We start from the raw sequence: 21430 nt of genomic DNA on the forward strand, positions 1-21430 counted from the left end.
TCACTCCTGTAATCCCAGCACTTTGGGAGCCTGAGCCAGGTGGATCACAAGGTCAGGAGATCAAGACCATCCTGGCCAACATGGTGAAATCCCGTCTCTACTAAAAATACAAAAATTAGCTGGGTGTGGTGGAGCGTGCCTGTAATCCCAGCTACTTGGGAGGCTGAGGCAGGAGAATTGCTTGAAGCAGGGAGTTGGAGGTTGCAGTGAGCTGAGACTGCACCACTGACTCCAGCCTGGCAACAGAGTAAGACTCCATCTTAAAACAAACAAACAAACAAACAAACAAAAACAGATTCAGCAGGTAGAAAATTAGTGAAAATCAGTAAAGACAGTTGAGTATACTCAACAGCACTATCAATCAACTGGATATAATTGACATTTATAGACTACTTCCTCCAACAACAGCAGAGTACACATTCGTCTCAAGTTTACATGGAAAGTTCACGAAGACAGACCACACTCTGGGCCATAAAACATGCCTTAACAAGGTTAAAAGAATAGCATTTGTACAATGTCTGTTCTCAGACCACAATGGCATTAAACTAGAAATCAATAACAGAAAGATAACTAGAAAATCCCAAAATACTTGGAGATTAAACAACATACTTTTAAATAAAATGCAGGCCAAAAAAGAGATATCAAAAATTTTTAAATATTTTAAACTAAATGAAAATATAAACATCAAAATTTGTGGATTGTAGCAGAAGCCGTGCTCGAAGGACTTCTTTTTTAATGTTTTACAATAGTTTTTATAGTCAGTGTTCATTTAGACTTTTTTCCAGTTTGCTATTCATCTTTTAACATGGTTTTATTATTTATTTTTTCCATGGGTTTTTAAGAAACAGGTGGTGTTTGGTTACATTAATAAGTTCTTTGGTGATGATTTCTGAGATTTTGGTGCGTCCATCACCCAAACTGTGTGCACTGTACCCAGTGTGTAGTCTTTTTTCCCTCACCCCCTCTTATTCTTTCCCCCAAGTCCCCAAAGTCCATTGCATTTTTCTTATGCCTTTGCATCCTCATAGCTTAGCTCACACCTATGAGAGAACATATGATGTCTGGTTTTCCATTCCTGAGTTACTTCACTTAGAATAATGGTCTCTAATTCCATTATTCCAAGTTGCTGAGAATGCTGAGTAGTATTCCAAAGGGGGGTTTATTAACTGATTACTTACATGATCACAAGGTCCCACAATAGGCTGCAAGCTTGAGCAGCAAGGGAAACCAGTCCGAGTCTCAAACCTGAAGAACTTGGGGTCCAATATTTGAGGACTGGAATCATCCAGCATGGGAGAAAGATGTAGGCTGGTAGGCTAGGCCAGTCTTGCCTTTCATGTTTTTCTGCCTGCTTTATATTTACTGGCAGCTGATTAGATTGTACCCATGAGATTAAGGGTGGGTCTGCCTTCCCCAGTCCACTGACTCAAATGTTAATCTCCTTTGGCAACACCCTCACAGACACACCCAGGATCAATACTTTCATCTTTCAATCCAATCAAGTTGACACTCAGTATTAACTATCACAACAATCTCTTCCAAAAGATAGAAGCAGAGGGAATACTTTTTAACTCATTTTGTGAGGCCAGCATTACCCTAATACCAAAACCAGATAAAGCTATTACAAGAAAAGTATAGATCAATATCTCTCTGAAACACAGATGCAAATATTCTCAAAAAAAATTAGCAAATCAAATCTAACAGTGTATAAAAAGAAGAATAAGACAACACAACCAAGTGGGATTTATTCCAGGTATGTAAGGCTGATTCAACATTTGAAAATCAATTAATGTAATCCATTACATTGACAGGCTAAAAGAAAAAAATTAGGTGATTATATCAATAGATGCAGAAAAAGCATTTGACAAAATAAAATACCCTTTTATTATAAAAACTCTCAGGAAACTAGGAATAAAAGGGGAATTTCCTCAACTTAATAGGGAATATCTGTTTAAAAACCTTATAGCTAGATAGCATGCTTAATGGTGACAAACTCAAAGCTTTCCTGCTAAGATGAGAAGCAAGGCAAGGATATCCCCTCTCTCCACTGCTTTCCAACATTGTACTGGAAGCCCTAACTAAAGCAATTAGACAAGAAAAGGAAATAAAATATATACAGATTGGGAGAAAAAAAATAAAACTGTCTTTGTTTACAGATGACATAATAATCTATGTGGAAAATCCAAAAGAATCAACAAGAAAACTCCTGTACCTAATAAGCCACTGAAACAAGGTTGCAGGATACGTGGTTAATAAACAGAAGTCAATTACTTTTCTATATGCCATCAATGAACAAATGGAATTTGAAATAAAAACACATTACCATTTATATTAACACTCCCCAAAATGAAATTCTTAGGTACAAATCTAACAAAATGTGCAAAATCTATATAAGAAAAACTTATAGATTCTTATTTCAATTCTGTTGAAATAAATCAAAGAACAAAATAAGTAGAGAGATAGTCTATGTTCATGAATAGGAGGACTCTCTATTGTTATTGTCAGCCCTTCCCAACTTGATCTATACATTCAATGCAATTCCAATTAAAATCCCAGCAAGTTATGTGAATATTGACAAAGTAATTCTAAAGTTTATGTGGAAAAGCAAAAGACCCAGAATATCTAATGTAATCCTGAAGAACAACAAAATTGGAGTACTGACACTACTCAAAGACTTACTATAAAGGTACAGTAATAAAGACAGTGTGGTACCAATGAAACAATAGATCAATAGAACAAAATAGATAGCCCATAAATATACCTAGATAAATAGTCAACTAATATTCGACAAAGGGGCAAAGGCAATACAATGAAGAAAAGATAGTTTTTTCAACAAATGGTGTTGGAATAACGGGACATTTCCATGCAAAAAAAAAAAGAAAAGAAAAGAATCTACAAACAGACCTTGTACTATTCACACATATTAACTTAAAATGAATCATGGACCTAAATGTAAAATAAAACTACAAAACCCTGAGAAGATAACATAGGAGAAAATTTAGGTGATCATTGGTTTGGCAATGACTTTTTAGATACAGCAACAAAGGAATGATGTGTGAAAGAAAGAATTAAAAAGCTGGACTTCATTAAAATTAAAAACTTCTACTTCTAATACAATATCAAGAGGATCAAAAGATGAGTCAGAGACTGGGAGAAAACATCTGCAAAAGGCACATCTGATAAAGGACTGTTACATAAAACAAAGAACTCTTAAAACATAAATAAAGAAAGTGAACAACCCAATTAAAATATGGGCCAAAGTCCTGAACAGACATCTAACCAAAGAAGACATACAGATGGCAAGTAAGCATATGAAAATATGTTCAATATCATGTCACTAGGGAATTGCAAATTAAAACAACAGTGAAATGTCACTATGCATCTATTAGAATGGCCGAAATCTAAAATACCTACAGAACCAGATGCTGGTGAAGATGTGGAGCAACAGGAACTCTCATTCATTGCTGATGGGAATGCAAAATGGGACAGCCACTTTGGAAGACAGTTTGATAGATTCTTACAAAACTAAACATGCTCTTATCATAGAATCCATTAATCATGCTCCTTGATATATACCCAAAAGAGTTGAAAACTTATATCCACAAAAAAACTTACAAATAGATGTTTACAGCAGCTTTATTCATAATTACGAAAACTTAGAAGCAACCAAGATGCCCTTCAGTAGGTGACTGGATCAATAAACTGTGGGTACATCTGAACAATGGAATATGATTAAGTGTTAAAAAGAAATGAGCTATCAAGCCATGAAAAGACATGGAGGAAATTTAAATGCATTATCACTAGTGAAAGAAGCCAACCTGAAAAGTCTACATATTGTGTGACTCCAACTATATGACATTCTGGAAAAGGCAACCATGGAGTCAGTAAAGAGATGAGTGGTTGCCAGGTGTTAGAGGGGAGGAAGGGATGAACAGGCAAAATGTAGAGGATTTTTAGGACAGTGAAACTATTCCATATGATACTACAATTGTGGATCCATGTGATTGTATGTTCGTTCAAACCTATAGAATGTACAACACCAACAGTGAATCCTAATGAAAACTATGGACTTTGGGAGATAATGAGGTGTAAGGGTATATTCATCAATTGTAACAAATGTACCACTGTGGTGCAGGATGTTGATAGCGGGGGAGGCTGTGCATGTGTGGGGACATATACTTCTGTCCCCACCCATGCACAGCCTCAAGGAAGATCAGAGGCAACTGGAAAATGTCCTAGAAAGGTTTGGGACAAGAAATTGGGGCAGACCAATCAGGATTGTTTCCAAGTCAGTTGTGACTTGTTCAGGGCTTGCTGACTACTTTACACTGGCCCCTCCTGGGAAGTCCCATATGGCTTAGAAACCAGAAATTGGGCACTCTCTGTGGGTTGTAAACATTACCTGAATATCTCTTGGATCTCCTTCCTTGTTCAGGAGCTCTTTGGGTCCTAGATGCCCATATTCTGTGGTTACATATGCAGCAGAGGCCTGGTCTGCCTCTCAAGGTCCTTGAATCCATAAGCATTTAGGTGGAGAAATGCCCAGTTTTGGCCTCTCCCTCATCCATCTTTCCCTCCTCAGGCACACATGTATAAAGAGAGAACTCTAAAGCCAAGCTCACCAAGGAGTGCAGTTAAATGAGATCATCACCCTGAATAGTCTTCTCCCTGTTCTAGTCTCTTATCTATGAGTGTGGAAGTCTAGAGGGCCCTGATATGGTCCCCCATAGGCCTTAGCAGCCACATCCACATGGCTTTGCTGGGTGTAGCCTATGTGGCTGCTCATATGGGTTGGAGTTTTGTGCCTCAAACTTTCCCAGGCAGGTGTTGTATGCTACCGATGACTTCACAGTTCTGAGGTATCAGTGATGGTCCGGCCCCCACAGCTCCACTAAGCAGTGCCCTAGTGGTGATGCTCTTTGACAGCTCCCACCCCACATCTCCACTAGGCATTGCTCTAGTCGGGGATCTCTGCAGTAGCTATGTCCCTGTGACAAGTCTCTGCCTGTCCTCCCAGGCTTTCAGCAACAGTCTTTGAAATCTAGGTGAAAGCTGCCATATCTCCATAGTTTTTTGCATTCTATGGACCTGCAGAATCAACACCATGTGGATGCCACCAAGGTTTATAACTTGTACCTTCCAGAACAGTGGGGGCACTTTGAGGCACCACTGGGGTAGCTGAGGAGCACTGTGCTGGAGTGTAGGGAACAGAGACCCAAGGGGATCCTGAGAGGCAAGTCCATGGAGGGTACCCTTGGGTCTGACCCCCCAGACCGTTCTGCCCTCCTAGGCTGCTGGGCCTGTGATGATAGGGGCAGCCTTGAAAATCTCTGAAATGCCTTTGAAGTCCTTCTTCCATTCTTTTGATGATCTCTTCTCTCTGTACTAATCACCTTAGCAAAAAGTTGCTGGGCCACACCCTTGGTGTTCTCTCCCAAACACTTTTTTACTCTTCACATGGCCAGGCTGAGAGTTTTCCACATCTTTCCATTTTGCTTGCTTTTGATTATAAATTCCATCTTTAAGTCATTTTTTTCCTTCTCACAGTTTAATTTGAGGGATTAAAAGCAGCCATTCAGCAGCCTGAATGCTTTGCTGCTTAGATATTTCTTCCACAGATATTCTAATGAATTGCTCTTAAGTTCTGCATTCCATAAAGCCCTAGGTCATGAACACAAAGTCCACAAGTTCTTTGCTAGTTTATAATAAAAATGGCCTTTACACCAGTTTCTAATACCTTGTTTCTCAGTTCTTCTGAAACCTCATAAGAATGACCTTTACTGTCCATATTTCTATCAGCATTCTGGTCAGGACCACTTAACCAATCCCTAAGGAGGTCCAAACTTTCCCTAGTCTTCTTGTCTTCTAAGCCCTCACAAGAATCTAGGTTTTTTCTAGCCTGCTCCTCAAATTCTTCCAGCCTCTGCCCACTACTCAGTTCCAAAGCCACTTCCACATTTTCAGATATTTGTTATCAGCAACAACCCCACTTCTTGGTATCAATTTTCTGTCTTACTACGTTGTCTGTTGCTTACAACGTAATACCAGAAACTAGGTAATTTATAAAAAAAAATATTTCTTCCAGCCCTGGAGCCTGGACAGTTCAAGGTCAAGGGAAAACAAGTGGTGAAAACTTGCTGGTGGGGACTCTCTGAAGAGTCCTGGGGCTGTGCAGGGCATCTCATGGTGAGGGGGATGAATGTGCTAGATTAGTTCTCTCTTCCTCATCTTATAGAGCCACCAGCCCCACTCCGATGATAACTTACTAATTCAGTAATCCATGAATGGGTCAATCCATTCAAGAGGGAAGAGACTTTTAGGTCCAGTCACCTCTTAAAGGCCTTACCTCTCAATTACTTCCACATTAAATTTCAATGTAAACTTTGGAGAAGATAAATATTCAAATCATAGTACCATCTTGGCTTGTCTGGGACAGAGGGATTCCCTGGGAGACAAGCTTTTTTATTGTTAAAACCAGGAAAGTCCTGGATAAACTGGGATGAGTTGGTCATCTTACCAAGTGATGAGGGTGGATGTTATACGCTATGAGACTTTAGCCGTGGAATAGCAATGCCATCTGAGGCACAGAACAGAAGAGCTAAAGGGAAGAATCTCACCAAAGAAAGAGAGCATCTTCAGAAGAAGAAGAGGCGAGAATGATTCCCAGACAATGAAAGCAAGTGTGCTGCTGCATCCCGCACCCAGTGCCTACATCCCACCACTGTTGCCACCACCACCATGCCCGATAGAAAGGCTGAAGGGGATGCTAAAGGAGATAAAGCCAAGATGAAGGATGAACCACAGAGAAGATCTGTGAGGTTAAAACAGATCTTTGGATCTGTTTTTAGCCACTTTGGAGGAGCGGCTAAACCTGCTCCTCCAAAGCCAGAGCCCAAGCCTAAAAAGGCCCCTGCAAAGAAGGGAGAGAAGGTACCCAAAGGGAAAAAGGGAAAAGCTGATGCTGGCAAGGAGGGGAATAACCCTGCAGAAAATGGAGATGTCAAAACAGATCAGGCACAGAAAGCTGAAGGTGCTGGAGATGCTAAGTGAAGTGTGTGCATTTTTGATAACTGTGTGCTTTTGGTGACTGTACAGCTTGAAATCATATTTTTATCAAGTTTTATAAAAATGCAGAATTTTGTTTTACTTTTTTTTTTTAGAGCTATGCTATTAGCACATGGAACACTTCATTGTTGTTTTGGGGGAAGGGGCATATGTCACTAATAGAATGTGCCCAAAGCTGGATTGATGTGGGGAAAACACCTTTCCCTTCTAGTTTTGAAAGACTTCCCCTTGGCTCCCAGGAGGAGGGATTTCCTGACTTTGACACAGATGGTCACCTTGGCACAAAAGCCTTGTGGTATTTAAAAACAAAATTTTTTTATGTCCCCTTCTCCCTTTCCATCCTTCAGCATAGACTTAACTCCCTTAAGCCCAGACATCTGTTGGGACCTGACCCCCAGTCATTGGTTACCAGTGTGTCAGGCAATCTGGACTTTCCAGTGATGCCACTGAGATGGCACCTGTCAAGACAGCAGTGGTTCCATTTCTAGATTGTGGATTTTCAGACAAATTCTGCCATTTTCATTTCACTTCCTGAAACTCAGGGTCGGCTTGTGAAAAGTTGTTCAACAACATGCTAAATGTGAAATGTCAACCATCACTCTAAACTTTCCATGTTCAGAGCATCAGATGAAGACTTCATTGGGTTTTATAGTGGCTTCTGGATTTTTGGTAGTCCATTGAAGGAGGGAGTTTAAAATTTGTTATATACTGCTAATGATTGTCTGCCCACATCCTGCCTGAAATACCATGATTGTTTATGGAAAGTATCTTTAATAAAGCTGGAAACAGTTTGGCTTGGAAAGAAAAAGAAATAGAACATCTTCTTTAAGGTGAATTTCTATGTTAAGAAAAGGATGTTGGAAATTGGGAATTCCTTGAATATTGAAGATTGTAGGGAGATAGTCAAAGTTGATGACTTCCAGTTTCTAAGCCAAAATTGGGAGATGACCTCAGAGGTAGTAAACTAGGAAACTCTCAAAAGTTCAATTGGGATCAGGATAATCTAAGGTCCCAGTGACAGAAAGATGTCCCTAAAGAGAATATTTCTAGTTGGTTAAAGCTCAGCTTGTCAGGAGAGCCACAAAACCAGCCTCAGAGCCATCTCATTGAAAGATACCTTGCCTCAGATAACTTGGCTTCTAAGGTCTCACAGTTCCATGTCCATTGCATTACATATCCACCTCATCCCAGTTTTCTTCATTTTTACCTGAAAAAAAGGACCTGTTTTAAAACACATTATTTTTTTCAAAAAACTCCCTTGAAAATTAAACACAATATAAAATGCCCTCTATTGTAGTTGTCAAGGGTAGAAAATCTAGTAACAGCCTGGCCCCAGGACCTGGCTCAAGCTCTCATTCCCCTGATCCTTCACTATTTTTACCTTTATACAGTCGTAGTAGGAAGGTGGTAGTCTATAAGCCTACTAGACTGGAACAGGGCTTCCCATTTCACAGAAGTAGGATGGGACCTGCCTTCTCTGATGCAATTCTATAGAAATAATAGTAATGTTGATTTTTATTTATTGAAAGTACGCACCATCTAGCCTGGCTTCAGGCAAGCAACTCAACCCATGTCCCAGACCCCACATATTTCATAAAGATAATACAGCCATGTGCTGTATAACTGTTTCAATCAATGATAGACTGCATATAAAAGGTGTTTCCATAAATTATAATACCATATTTTTACTGTACATTTCTATGTTTAGATATGTTTTAATATACAAATACTTCCTATTGTGTTACAATTATCTATAGTATTCGGTACAGCACCATGCTGTAAAGATTTGTAGCCTAGGAACAAGAGGCTGTATCATATAGCCTAAGTGTGTAGTAGTCTGTACCATTTAGGTCTGTGTAAGTAAACCCTTATGAGGTTCACACAACAATGAAACTGCTTAAAAATGCATTTCTCAGAAAATACTTTTGTTGTTACATGATGAATGACTGTACCTACAGAATAGGATTATCCCAAAGAATAAAATGAACAAGGGCTTCACACCTTGCCAAAGTTCTATACCATATTAGGAGACCTGCGACAATTGCCACATGGATGTGATGTTCCCTGAGAACCCTAAGTCCTGGAAATGTCAGTATTAGTCAGGACAGTGAGACTTCAAGTCACCACCTGAACACTAAATGACAGGGTAAACAGCTCCAACTGTAGGACCACCTATCTAGGAGAGGGACAATCCCCATAGTCCCACTGAAAATTGCTTTCATAGGAGCTGACAAGGTTTGTGAAATCTCTGTTGCTTTCCAGTGTGGGGAGTGAAAATAGTTTGGCAGAACTGCAGGGAAAGGCCCATCTAGGCATAGAGTCAGTGACCAGAGATGAGGACTCCCGGGGCAGAGGCGGAGGCAGAACCATGTGTTCTGCAATGTTCTGCACCTGCAGAATCCTGAAGACTCCAAGGCTGCATCTCTGAAATAAAAAGATATCCCCAGCCTACAAGATGAGGCCATAAGCCTTCCAAAACTTAGGTATTGACAACCATGCATGTGTTGAGAATACGGATATATAGATATCAATGTTGTTTTAGGGTTTGGGTTTTTTTGTTGTTGTTGTTGTTGTTTTGTTTTTTTTGCCTTTTCTTACAGTAGTTGTTGTATTAACCATTGTTTAGTCGGAGAAACAGAAGCCATACTAGTTATCTTATCAGAAAGAATTTGATGTAGGTAATTGGGTAAGTAGATGCTGGAGGCCTAGGAAAGTCAGAGGTAAGGTAAAGGTAGCAATTGCAGGAAGCATGTTCACCCTAAAGGCTGGGGAAACAAAAGGGAAAGTTTGTGGTTCTGGGAAGCTAGAAGCTTTGAGAGCCAGGGTTTAGACTGCAGAATAAGGTTCATTGACTGGATGGTTGGACAGCTCAGGAGCTTGGAGAAGAGGCCTTCAATGCTAGGACTTCCAATGCAGAAAAGGAGCCCTTGCCTAACATGTCAGATACTGCTAAGGGATGCAACAAGGTTAGCTGATGGAATGTGGAAAGCATCTGGGGAAAGGAGCCAATGTTGTTGTTTCTTGGTGACATGGGAGAAATAGGAAGTGCAGAAGAAAGGGCAGATCCCTTCTCCCTTCCTCTACCTTCCAATCCTTCTGGCTGAACCTAATTAAGAGCCAGCTAGCACAGGAGAAATGCAGGTTTCAGAGTCATAGCTCCAGCATCACAACAGAGAAGAACAGAGCGGATTTGGAACTGAGGCAGCACCTTAATCCACAGTGCATTGGTGGAACTGAATTTTTTTACCCTTTTATTTGCTGTTCATGTTTCTTCTATGATTTTCCTGTTCCTATCCAAATGCTATTTTCCTTAAGTGTAACACCACATTGACTTGTATGAATACATTGTGATAATCCTTTTTTATATATATACACACTGTATGTACATATACACTATAAATACACACTGTATATATACACATATATACATACAGATTAGTAAGATATGCTGTGCACACACACCATATACAATATATGTAATTATATATGGTGGGTGCACAGTATATGTATTGTATGCACAGTATATATATTGCATATGGTGAGTATGCACAGTATATCCTGCTATATATATGTATTATAGATCATGCATGTCCTCCAGATCAACATTTGCTAAATGAATAGATAAATGTTCACTTATCTTTTGCTTGATCCACCTCCAGTTTCTGTTGTGGGTGGGCTACAGGCTGCTATGGAAATCACAAAAAGCAGCAATAGCCTTTATTTATAAATAAAAAGATGACTATTTTAAAATACGAATAATTAACCTTAGAAAACCTTTTACAAAGCAGACGGGAGGTTGATGCATGGTTGGTGGAAATCCGGATGCTCTAGTCCCTTGCCCTGCCTCCACTGCCACCCTCCTGCCCTGCCCCTGCTCTGCCTCTTGGCAACAGGACTACCGGAGGTGGGCCAAGTGGGGAAGATCATGGGAATCCTAGAGTCATCTGCTCAGCCAGAGAGGAGTCTTTATGCATAAAGATTTGTGCAAATCCTGGCCCTGGACCAGTGTTTATAAAAGAGAATTTCTTAAAAAGCCGAGTGGGGCTCAACCATTCCCAGATGGGAGTTTCTTGCCTGGGAAGATAAAGCTGGAACTGAAGCTACAGAAATAATTATATTTTAAATTGAGGAACTAAAAAGAGAAAATAAGCAGAAGCAATAAGAAGTTACCTCTTGGCTTATAAAACAACGTTAGAGGTTTGTGGAATAAAGCTGATTATGGAATCTGGAAACAAGACCTAGGCCATTTAATTTGCAAGACAGGCCTCAGCCTCTGAGCAGGGCCCAATGCAGCCAAGCTAAAGTCACCCATATGCTGGAAGTCCAGGTGAGCTTGGATAGGAATGCTCTAGATTTCCTCCAGCAAAATGTATTCCTCATAAGGCATTTGTGGAAAATAACATTGCAGGGCTCTGGAATGTTCTGTTTACACAATTAGAGACAAAAAGGAAGAAGAAAGTTCTGACAGTTTGCCAAGAATCCTTTCCCTCAAAGAATTTTATCTGGGTCCTCAAGAGGGAAGCAGGAGAGAAGGAAAGAGCCGAAAATGCAGCTCCTCCTGCCTTAGGTCATAAGTGTTAAAATACCACAAAAAGCCAAGGACTCCAAAAGTTCCACCTCAGATGACTTAAGCAGCAAAATAGCTAAAGAAAGAAAAATAAAAGTGGTGGGAGTGAGGAGGGACCCTTAGAGAATCTGGAGAAGAAATGGACCACCCAGAACTAAGCCAGGATGATGCTGCTAAGCAAAGACACAGGGAGGCCAGCCCTGCCAAAGCACTGAACTCTGAACAGATACAATAACAAATAGTCCATGCATAAAGAGGAGGGAACTTCTACTCCTGAAAATATGGGGGTTGTAGGAACTCACAATGAATACTACAAATACTGGAAACATAAGTACAAGTTCCCATGATGGTGTCCTATTTGAGTGCCAAAGTATTTAGGCAAATCTGAGTGACAGGGAAAAACTACTGTACAATTTATCCTGGAAGAACAAAATTAGGTCAGATTCTAAAGTGAAAACTGGGCCATCTTTTGGGGACTTCTGTTGGAAATATTTTGTTGTTTTTCTTTGCTTTTGTTGTAGATGACAGTTAATAAAAAGTCAGGCCAGTCATGATGGCTCACACCTGTCGTCCCAACACTTTGGGAAGCCAAGCTGGGAAGGCAGCTTGAGGCCAAGAATTCAAGGCCAGCCTGCGCAGCATAACTAGACCCCATCTCTACCAAAAAAATTAAAATTAGCCAGGCTTGGTGGTATTAGCCTGTAGTCCCAGCTACTTTGGAGGCTGAGGCAGGAGGATCCCTTGAGCCCAGGAGTTCAAGGCTGCAGTGAGCTATGATCACACCACTGCACTCCAGCCTGGGATACAGAACAAGACTCTGTCTCTTAAAAAAAAAAAAAAATCTGAAGACAAAACCCGATAAATGAATGTATTACCTAGTGCTTAAAAAAACAACCAAGCAACTCTGGGAGGAAGAGAAGAGGTCAGAAGGAAAAACACCCAGAATAGATACTACTTATTCCCTGAAAGTCTAGGACTAAAGGCCCAGCTCAGAGAAAGGTTGAAGCAACCACAGCGGTAGGGTTCCAAGCATGATCTTTCAAGCATGGTGTATAAAGGTGATCCATAAGTGTATGGGGAAAGAATGTTAGATCATCCACTTCTGTGTATCAAAAAAGGACAGAAATTAATACTTTATTTAATATATGAATTGACACTGGAGGTCTCCCTCAGTCACTATGTCAGCCACATGTCACTCGGGCTCTGTGGCTTGACTTGTTCACAGTGTGCAGAGGCTGACAGTAGAACTCCGTTATTCACACTGCCTTACAGTGTTACCGGTTAAGTAGATAGACTGAGCATACTGGCTAGTTTTAGATGAATACTAAAAACATTCCTGCAAAGAAACAGTTATTGAAGATAATTCTAAGTATTGAAATACAAGTGAACAAAAAAACAGCCTAGCTGATACTTCTCCTGTACTGTCCTTATTAAGCACTTGAAATGTCACTACAGTGACTGAGGAACTGAAGTTCAAATTCTACTAATTTTAATTAATGTAAATATATATTTAAAATCTGATATGTGATTCCATTACTGTAAAACTTTTAAGTATATGTGGAACCACTTGAGTATATGAATCTATTCTGGCAACTATAAAGTTTGTGAAACTGAAATACAATTAAGAATTTCCGGCCGGGCGCGGTGGCTCAAGCCTGTAATCCCAGCACTTTGGGAGGCCGAGACGGGCGGATCACGAGGTCAGGAGATCGAGACCATCCTGGCTAATACGGTGAAACCCCATCTCTACTAAAAACTACAAAAAAAAAAACTAGCCGGGTGACGAGGTGGGCGCCTGTAGTCCCAGCTACTTGGGAGGCTAAGGCAGGAGAAAGGGCTCAAACCCAGGAGGCCGGAGCTTGCAGTGAGCTGGAGGGTTCCGGGCCACTGCACGCCAGGCCCCTGGGCGGACAGAGCCAGACTCCGTCTCAAAAAAAAAAAAAAAAAAAAAAAGAATTCCAATGATTTGATTTTTTTAGGCACTGGAATTGAGGTGTTCTGTAAGTGTGAAATACACACAGGAGTTTTTCAAAGACTTGGTTAGAAAATAATATAAAGTATCTAATTAATTTTTTTTATTGGACCCATATTGAAATGGTAATACTTTTTAATATAATTGGAATAAAAATATATATTATTAAAAATATATTTTGCCCTTAAGAAATTTTGTTTTGATGTTCTTACAAGAAAATTTAAAATTCTGTGAGAAAATTTAAAACTAAAATTATATTATTTTAATTATGTTGTCTTTATAGTGTCTTCATATTATCTTTTATAGTGTCTTATATTATCTGTCTACTAGATAGCACTGGTAGAGAGGACTTCTTTGCCCTACACCAGATCACTCATCCTTGTTGGCCCTGGAGGGTCTTGGAAAATGTACAACTTTATCTGCCTATTCTGGAGTTTTCTGTTTCATCATAAGATTACCAGAAAAATAGAAAACATACCCAACATGGGCACAAAAACTGCTGGGGTCATTTTCTCTGTGCCAGATGTGAGCTGCCAATATCATCATTTCCACTGGCAAAGCCCTTCAAACTTTAAAACAAAATGTAATTACTTTTACACCACCCTTCCCCTTCCTACCTCATGAGACTATTATGAAGCTAAAGAGAGAATGTGAAAATTCTGTGACATTGGAACAAGGGATGACTAAAATATCAGCCAAGTCAATACTTTCCAACAGTTACCACCTCTGACCCTCACACTTACGTGGTAGGCAATATCCCCATTTCATAGGTGAGGAAACTGTGGCACAGAGAGGCAGCAGGTGGTGGGGCTGGCATCTAGACCTCTGCTCTGACCTATCAGAGAGTCATTGACACTGGTGGAGTGGACAAGGGACCTCACCCCCTAGAAACAATTTTCAAATGAGAAACAGTCTGGAGGTCTCTCTGCCTCTCTGGTCTGCAGGCTGGCCTCTCTAGTCCTTGGTGAGCAGCTTCCCTCCATGGGTGCAACAGATCCCAAGACAGCTGCAGGGAACCATGGGAAAAGGGAAAAGAAGCTTCCTGAATGCACTCATTGTCTTTCCAGACATTTCCAGTAAGAGGGTTGGTTCTTGGGAAACAAGACCTCATTCTTAAGCTGGCTCTGCACACTCAGGTATGTGCCCAAGTGGCATCAGCATGGCCAACAACCACTTATTTGTCTAAAGCAACAGATGACTCGCTGGGACTACTTGAACTTCTGGCCGGGAAGCTGACCGCATTCTTACTGCCCACAGAACCTCCAGGCTCCTCTGATAGGTCAGCTGCAGGGTGACCTTCAGCCCCAAATGCCTATTTCTTCCCTTCCTGGTCATGACCGGTGGCAGGCCTGGGACGGGTGGTGGGGAAGGACAATATTCACTTCCAACGGTCAGTGGTTGTACACAGGGCCCTTCCCAAGCCATGGATTCCAGGCCCAGCTCTCCTTTCTGAAAGGTGGTAGTTTGACTTGGAATGAGATGTGCCTGCATCTGCCAAGTTAAACACACAGCAAAAAGAAACACAGCTCAATCCCCAAAGGCCCCGCCTAAGGCAAGGCACAGACAGGGCAGTTCATCTGGAGAACAAGGCGGGTGAGCCAGGTTCCAGCGCAGAGGATGCAGATGGGAATGGGAAGTTGTGGGGAGGGAGTAAAGAGCTGTAAACTGAGGCTCTGGGAGCGGGGATGGGAGGAAGTGGGTCGAGTTCCCACTCCTGCCCACCTCCTTTTCCATCTACTTTCCCTTTGCCCTTAAAATAACCCCATAAGGTTTGATTGATGTTTTTTGTTGTTTTAACTGGTTGTCCTCAGGGAGGGTTTTCAGAAAGAGCAGCAGCGTTTCCAGGAGCTGGCAGGGCCTCAGAGTGAAGCAAGCTCGCCCACACCCACTCCCTTCCTCACCAAGCACCAGGCAGCTCAGCCAAGGGCTTCCTTCCCCTCCGTCTGGCTTCCTCCCCTTCTCTCTCACCATTTCACCCAGGGGGAAAACGCTCCAAGTTTTAAAAGAGTCAGCTCAAACCAGCAGCATCCCTGAAATATAGAAGAAAGCCCTGCTAGGATGTCCAACAGCTCTGCATGTGTGACCTGGGTTGGGGAGAGGGGGAGGACAGAGCTGACCAGACACCCGACCTCTAGATGAGTCCCACCCCCTAATGTAATCAATGGCTTTGACCTCCTTGAAGAGCTGTTTAGAAGATTTCACATCAGCTGACTTGAGTTTCAGCCCCTGCTCTCTAATGGAAATGAATAGAAGACCCCAGGTAATCACCCACCTTGATAGCTACCACCTTGATAACAGAAGGGTATCTCTAGGGCTATTTCTGGATCTGGCAGAAACTGATCTGGGTCACTAAATGGCTTTATAGTTACAGCTGATCTTCATTAATTATTAGATAGTTGCTAGTTAGACCAATTTGAACACGTCTAAGAGCAACTTAATGGTTGTTTATTTAAACTCTCTCCAATTATGACTGCTTAGCATATCAAAAGGCTGGGAAAATACCCCCAGGTAACCTTGGGAAGAGAAGGCAGGCACAGGTACAATGGGTGACTTTGCTGGGCTTAACAAAGATCTCAGAAAAAGAGCAAATTCAAATGAAGGTGAAAGTCACCCTTTAAATAAACCACGGATTGAAACAAATGCTAAAGAGTAGATCATCGCACGGTTCAACAACTCCCTCCCTCTTCCAGGTAATTGAAAATACTGTAACAGTGTTTTGCACTTGGACTCAGTATTATAAAGTTTCTATTGTGGTGAGGAGTAAACCCTCACATGTACATATTTACAAGGTTGTGAACACTAACGTCTGTATACTGTACCTTCTGAGCAAGTTAAGTGATTTTAATCCCTGATATGCACCAATTTTGATTTTTACCTTATACTATCTTTAGAATGTAACATTTAAATAGAGATGGGATCCCACTGTGCTACCAGTAATATCTGCATTGAGATTTTACTGTATGCCAGGCACTTTACAAGCATACTCATTTAATCCTTGGAATACCTTTTGAGTTTTGTTATTATCTCAGTTTTACAAATGAAGCACTAAAGGTTCCGAGAGGCTTTAGTAACATGCCAAGTTCACAGAGCTTAAAAATGCTGAAAGTCAAGACTTACTCAATGGGCATCAAACTCCAGATCCCATGGCTTAATCTCTGTGCTATAGTTCCCTAGTTTGATGGTCAACTTCTGATCTTCCAAATCAGAAAACTCCATCAGCGAGCCAAAGCTTTAAATCAGTAGTCAATATTGAAAGCTTTGTCTCTCTGATGGAGTTTTCTGATTTGGAGGGAACAAGTATTGTTGGGGTACTGCCCAGATCCACCACAGATCCCTTTTACTGATTCTCTGTTCAACTCCCCCAGCTTCAAGGAGCCTTTGCCTTTGTATTTGTCCTATTGCTTCTGTAACAAATTGCCACCTTCTTTTTCTTTTCCTTTTTTTTTTTTTTTTTTTTTTTGAGACAGTCTCACTCTGTCTCCCAGGCTGGAGTGCAGTGGCATGATCTCGGCTCACTGCAACTTCTGCCTCTCAGGTTCAAGTGCTCCTCATGCCTCAGTCTCCTGAGTAGCTGGGACTACAGGCACCCACCACCACACCTGACTAATTTTTGTATTTTCAATAGAGACAGAGTTTCACCATGTTGACCAGGCTGGTCTCGAACTCCTGACCTCAGGTGATCCACCTGCCTTGGCCTCTCAAAGTTCTGGGATTACAGGCATGAGCCACCGCATTCGGCCACCACCTTCTTAGTGGTTTAAAATAACATAAACTTATTATCTAACAGTTCTGGAAATCAGAAGTCCCAAATGGGTCCCATGGGGCTAAAATCAAGGTGTTGGCAGGGCTACATTCCTTCTAGAGAATCTAGGAGAGAACCCATTTCCTTGTCTTTTCCAGTTTCTAGAGGCTACCTACAGTCCCTTTCCATCTTCAAAGCCAGCAATCAAATCTCTCTGACCTCTGCTTCTGTCATCATATCATCTTCTCTGACTCATCCACTTCCCTTTTTCACATATAATGACTTTTTATTGTGATTGCATTGAACCCTCTGGATAACCCAGGATAATCTCTCTATCTCAAGATTCTTAGTTTAATCACATCTGCAAGGTTTTTTTGTTTTTGTTTCTGTTTTTTTTTTTTTTTTTTTTTTTTTTTTTTTGAGACAGGGTTCCACTCTGTCACCCAAACTGTAGTGCAGTGGCACGATCACAGCTCACTGCAGCCTCGACCTCCCCAGCTCAGGTGATCCTCCCACCTCAGCCTTCGAGGTAGCTGGGACTACAAGTGTGCACAACTACACCCAGCTAATTTTTTGTACTTTTTGTAGATATGGTATTTCACCATGTTGCCCAGGCTGGTCTTGAACTCCTGGACTCAAGCTATCCATTAAGATAATGCACAGGTTCCCAGGATTAGATGTGGACTGGTTTCAGAGCCATTATTCTTCCTACCACAGCACCTAATGACTGCAGCTGTTTCTGTCTTCCAAGGACTTTCCTTGGGCTCCTGATACCATTTTTCCCACAAGCAAAGACAGCTGGAAGTATTTAAGTGACGATATGTGCAGGCTTGCTCCAGACTGAGGGGTTTCCTGGGCCATGGGACTTTCAGTCCTAAAGCCAGGGTAGTCCTGGACCAACTAAGGTGGTTGGTTACTCTATCCCAGATCAGACCTTAGCCAGTGACTGACAGTGCTGGACTACGTAAACTTAGCTCCTTTGCCTTAAGTTTGGACAAACTCTGAGGGATAATTGACACTTCAGAGTTCCCCTATAGGATTAGGCTGTAGCTGCTGTCTTTGCCTAACATTACACCCCTTGCTAACTTCCCTCCCTTCCCTGTCTTTCTTTCCCATTCCCACATTAGTTCTACCGGAAGCAGTTTCTTAACAAATAATCTGCTTACCAGTCTTCATCTCAAGGCCTACGTCTGGGGTGACCAGCTGAAGAACGAAGGTTATAGTAGCTTTGTTATCATTTATTCAACAAACATTATTGAGCTCCTTTAATATATCAGGTACTAACCCAGGGATCAAAAGTCAAACAGAAGCTAATTTCAGTCCTTATGAAGCTCACAAAAAAGTAAGGAGACAATAGAGGAGAACCAATAATACATTTTGTTAAGCAAGAGAGGCATCGAATGAACACCATGTAAGCAAAAGAAGGGCACAGACTACTACAAGGGAAGAGGTGTAGGCAGGGGCTGATGATTAAAGAAGCTTGGACTTTATATTAAAAGCTGCACAGAGCCACTAAAGGAGACACACATTTCAACAAATTTTTGCAAATCAGAAAGCAGTTAGCAGAGAGGTGACTGAGGGTTGCCTGTCTACCTAAGGGTCTACCAAAGCTAACATTCTAAAAAAAATCTGACTATGCCATTTACCTGTTTGGTGTCATCCAGAAAGATCACTCTTCTTTTGGGACCTCCAATTTAATCCAAAGTCTTTATCACATGTGTGTATCTCCTCTTCCTTCTGTTACTTCTTTGTAAAAGATTTTTAAATATACAGACTCATAAAAGAAAGAGAGATATCAGCAGAATATCAACAAATTATTTAAGAAAATGAAGTCATTACAGGACTGGTCATTGAGTGGGCAGTCCAAATGAAGCTACCAGATAAGGTATCTGCAGAGGAAAAAAGTCTGTAAATAATATAGTTCTGCTTCTGGCCCTCTATCCCATTCAAGGAGAAGGGAGTTTGGTCTTTGAATGAATTAAACTCAAGGGTTTCAGAATTCAAGATCTCAAGAAGGGAGGAGGCTCAGAAATGTGACACATGGCTACAAACAGGTGGATAAGTTGAAAAAAGAAAAAACCAAAAACCTGTATTCTGAGAACTATTTTCCATTTCCAGTCCCCCTCACCCCAGCACACATACACACCCTTCCCTAATTATTCACTTTTAAACCCCAGGCAAGAGGTGGATACTATTTTTGAGAAACTGAATGCCTCAGAGGAAAAGATCACTAGATACTTGCTGACATTTCAGGGTTCCTCACTATCTTACAATAAAGCCACTATCTTATATTATCTCACAACAAGGAACCAACAGTTTACCTGAACATTCAATCAGTTCCTTCATCCCTTGGGTGTCTTACTCTTAATTATATACTCATTCCCCAAGGATCAAGAAATGTTGACAAAATCCCACAACATGAGAAAGACAAAACCAACAGAAAGTAGGTGCTTAGAGGAAAGAGACATATTTTGGAGGAATTAAGCAATATGCATTTTAAAATCTCTGAAGGCAGAACATGAAAACAAAGATAGAAAAGAGAAAAGAAAATTGAAGAATCATACTAGAAGGTCCAGCATTTGAATAATAAGAGTTACAGAAAGAGAAAACAGAAAATAGAAATTGTCAAAGAAATAATTAAAGAAATAACCAGAACTGAAAAATAAGCAAACAAATGAAAGGTCCACCAACAGCCTACAATGATGAATGAAAAAGGATTCATTATACAGGGTGTTACTGTAAAATGTCAGAGTCTCAAGGATAAAGTGAAGATTCCAAAGCATTCAGAGAGAATATAAACAGGTATTTGCAAAGGCCACAGTGAAACATAGAAGACGTAGAAGGACTACGCTGCAAACATTTGAGGAGAAATTATTCTCAATCTGGAATTCTATGCCTGGGCAATCATTAATGCAAGGAACCTAATAACTTATATTCCTTGCCTTTTCTAAGAAAGCTACCACAAATGTACTTTTTAAAAATGAGGTCAAAAATGAAGCAAAAGGAAAACATGGAACCCAAGAAAGAGTGGATCCAAAAAAGGAATGACAGTTATGCAGCAGTTTTAGAGAATGACCATTTCAGGAGAAGCATACAAATAGAACCAATACTTGTTCTTTGGTTGTTCTTCTTATACCTCCAACTATTGGGAAAATCATCTTAATACACTGACAGATCTGATGAAGCATTTGAGAAAAAAAAAATTAAAGATATGCACAGAGAAAGGCTAGTAAATGGGAAAAGGGACAATTATTAACTCTAGGAAAAACATAAGAAAGTAAATATAATGCCCTACTGTATTCTGCAATGAACAATATTTGTACCCCTAAGAATATAAGCTTTGACTACTGAATAAACCAAAATTTTGATAAGCACATGGACAACCAAATAGGGAGAGGCATAGTTGGTGTCATGGGCTGAATCATGTCCAAAATTCATACATTGAAGTCCTAACCCTAAGAACCTCAGAATGTGACTATTTGGAGATAGGGTTTTGAAAGAGGAATTAATAATTAAGGTTAAATGAGGTCATGATGGTAGGTCCTCATCCAGTGACTGTTGTCCTTACAAAAACAGGAGATTATAACAAAGACACATATAGGAGAAAACCATATGACGACATCAAAAGAAGATGGCCATCTACAAGCCAAGAAGAAAGGCCTCAGAATGAAACCAACCCTGCTAAGACATTGATATTGGACTTCTAGCCTCCAGAACTGTAAGGAAATAAATTTCTGTTGCTTAAGCCACCTAGTCTATGGTACTTTGTTATGGCATCCCCAGCNTTTTTGAGACAGGGTTCCACTCTGTCACCCAAACTGTAGTGCAGTGGCACGATCACAGCTCACTGCAGCCTCGACCTCCCCAGCTCAGGTGATCCTCCCACCTCAGCCTTCGAGGTAGCTGGGACTACAAGTGTGCACAACTACACCCAGCTAATTTTTTGTACTTTTGTAGATATGGTATTTCACCATGTTGCCCAGGCTGGTCTTGAACTCCTGGACTCAAGCTATCCATTAAGATAATGCACAGGTTCCCAGGATTAGATGTGGACTGGTTTCAGAGCCATTATTCTTCCTACCAC

General features: G+C 40.9%; 1 pseudogene; it reads left to right on the forward strand.

Moving 5' to 3' along the window:
* The first annotated feature begins 6738 nt into the window (after positions 1–6738).
* Positions 6739–7050, forward strand: LOC108513110 (non-histone chromosomal protein HMG-17 pseudogene; annotated as a pseudogene).
* The last annotated feature ends 14380 nt before the right edge of the window (positions 7051–21430 follow it).

The sequence above is a fragment of the Rhinopithecus bieti genome, unplaced genomic scaffold, assembly GCF_001698545.2.
Source record: "Rhinopithecus bieti isolate Rb0 unplaced genomic scaffold, ASM169854v2 scaffold_31446, whole genome shotgun sequence".
Taxonomy (NCBI): domain Eukaryota; kingdom Metazoa; phylum Chordata; class Mammalia; order Primates; family Cercopithecidae; genus Rhinopithecus; species Rhinopithecus bieti.